The following is a 2,500-nucleotide window of genomic DNA, read 5'->3' as shown; positions in this document are numbered from 1 at the left end:
GTAACCTGTGAAATTCAAAAGAAGGAGAGGTCATAAAAAGAACAGTATTAGAAGTAACGAATGTTTCTCGTGATTAGTTTATTAAAACACGCTAGGTTCGTTTCCTTCGTGTCTAACTGCATTGGTTTTTTTTTTACATTTAGTCAAGTTTTGACTAAAATGTTGTAACATAGACTGGGAATCGAAACGAGGGTCGTGATGTATGTGTATGTGTGTGCGTGTAGAACGATTCCCAGAAAACGACTGAGCCGATCTTCATAAAACTTCACATGAGAGTTCCTGGGTATGATATCCCCAGGATATGTTTTTTTAATGTTCGATAAATATCGTTGAATTTTTACACTCTATTAGGGTTGAATGATCTTTAGATATGACCCGAGTCTGCTTGAGCCTTATCAACATTCTAAGTAACAAAGGGGGCGAGTTTTGGCGAAATAGGAGAAATATCATTTTCTGTAATGTTTTTTTTTAAAGTGAGATGTTTGTAACATATGTAATATCACACACTTCCAGGCTTTGATGGCACCTAGATACATGACCCAGATCTGGTTTATCATAGTCATATTTCAAATGGGTAGGACATTATTAATTTCTTGAGTGTTCATAATCAAAGAGTGGAACAGCAGACGATTCTTTTCTTATGTATATCACACACAACAAGGGTAGACGTTTGAGCATTTGGCTTTCTTGTTTTGTCATCCCATTTTCAAATCTGCAGTATTTTCTTCTTGACTTCTCGATATTATTTCATTGGTTTTGATATTGCGTGAGCAGTCGACGCAAGATTATTAAGCAAGCAGTGTCCAGGATCTTAATTGGCAAAACAAGAAATCATCTTAAAAAGTTAATTAAGATATTCAAATATTACATAATCACTGAATGTATTATTATGACGATGGTTAAGATTGTGGCTTCATATGGTCCAGTGCATTGGTCACATGATAAAACAAAATGAAAACAACGATAGAAGCACCAATATCGTCGTTATTGCCATCAATAGTATAACAGCGGTAACAACGACACTACAAACAACAAGATGTACCGTTGATCATCATCATTATCATCATCATCATCATCATCATCATCATCATCATCATCATCATCATCATCATCATCATCATCATCATCATCGTCGCTGTCATCGACGTTGTGTTTTTTCATCACTCGTGGAAATGCAGTAAATAATGTGAACCAATCTGCACACACTATCGTTTTATAAGAGTAGAATTCAGACTTATAATTCTTACCGCTAAACATAATGTCAGTGCATTATTTCTTCAGGATTGTGTTAATTTAGAAACATCAATGAAAGTAGAACATCGACTTCGTATTAACCTTTAATCATGATTCTCTTTAACATTAGAGTAAATTAAAAACAGTACCTGTGTCAGAGAAGAAAAACACACGTCTATCGCCCGGCAACAGCCTCGCCTGAACAGGTAGAGAGACCGTGAGAAGGTTTCGGGTAGTAGTTTCCCTGATGCTGCGGTTAGCTGCACCCCACCCTGTTCATTTATGTAGGTGTCTTACATACACAACAAGCGTCCTTAACGTTATGAGTGGATCTCGGCGACACGGTGCAAGGTGTCGATTGCCGGTATCATAGTAACAACCAACATTTCCAGTGTTTGTTTTTACTTACTTTGCTCGGTTACTTTAGGATGCTCAATTCGGCTCTAAAGGTGCAAACACTCACACAAATTGAGAGAGACTTGTCATTTGTATTCAATGGAGGTGAAAGTAGGATCTTTATTACCCCCATTTATGTACACAACTTTAGTTACGTTGTCGTAGGCAGTGCAACGTTTTAACCTTGACTATGCTTCCTGGACCGTGGACGACCCAGAGACACAGAATAGTGGCTTTATTTCTGATATATCCCAAGTTTTTGCGTGAGGCTTCATGTAATCTTCAAACACCAAATGATCTTCCTTCAAATGAAATTCAAATGCATTTAGGTCTCATATGCTCACGCGTGTAAACAAGCAAATAAACAATTATGTAATTTGACCTACGTAGTTCGGATGTTGTAGGTCTCGCACGACCAATACATGGGACTTGTGACGTGATTTTAAGGTATTTTCCATGATCGGACGGCAAGGGTCGTCACGACCCATTCATTTTACGCTGAACCCTTCTTTTAAAAGTATGGGTTGTTTATGACCGTCAGCAACGGGACAGCGTGGTCCGGAGCATCATCTGATGAAGGTTTAGTTGCCTGTATACAGTTATGAAAGTGGAATCGTGCTGCATGTGCCCTATGAAAGTAGCTTAATATGAATCGAACAACAAAGAGTTACTTTCACGTGAACACTGTGCTTTTATTCATGGGTGGATTGTAAATGTACACAATCTGGCATCAAACGATCTGTTGTCATACTGTGACACCGCGTTTTACAAATGTGAATACTGTTTGAGCGGGTGTAGAAAATTGCAAAAGCTGATGATGTTTATTTCAACAACAAAAATCTTCTCTTTTTTTCAACCATTTAACGTTTTG

The 2,500-nt window shown here is 37.8% G+C and overlaps 1 protein-coding gene across 2 annotated transcripts in view; it reads right to left on the bottom strand.

The window, feature by feature from the left end:
- The window catches only part of LOC138959094 (uncharacterized), an 8,598-nt gene extending 7,033 nt beyond the window's left edge, over nt 1–1,565 (bottom strand). Inside the window, exons 1-2 of one of the 2 annotated variants that reach the window (XM_070330444.1) lie at nt 1,383–1,565; nt 1–5 (exon numbers count right to left, since the gene is read on the bottom strand). The exon at nt 1–5 is cut by the window's left edge and continues 183 nt beyond it. The gene's annotated coding sequence lies outside the window, so the exon portion shown is untranslated. The remainder of the gene's footprint in view (nt 6–1,382) is intronic. The other variant, XM_070330446.1, reaches the window with a different exon arrangement.
- Nucleotides 1,566–2,500: the final 935 nt, after the last annotated feature.

This window comes from Littorina saxatilis, linkage group LG2 (assembly GCF_037325665.1).
Source record: "Littorina saxatilis isolate snail1 linkage group LG2, US_GU_Lsax_2.0, whole genome shotgun sequence".
Classification (NCBI taxonomy): Eukaryota; Metazoa; Mollusca; class Gastropoda; order Littorinimorpha; family Littorinidae; genus Littorina; species Littorina saxatilis.
The sequence above is the reverse complement of the archived record's forward strand: the minus strand, read 5'-3'. Positions and strand labels throughout refer to the sequence as shown.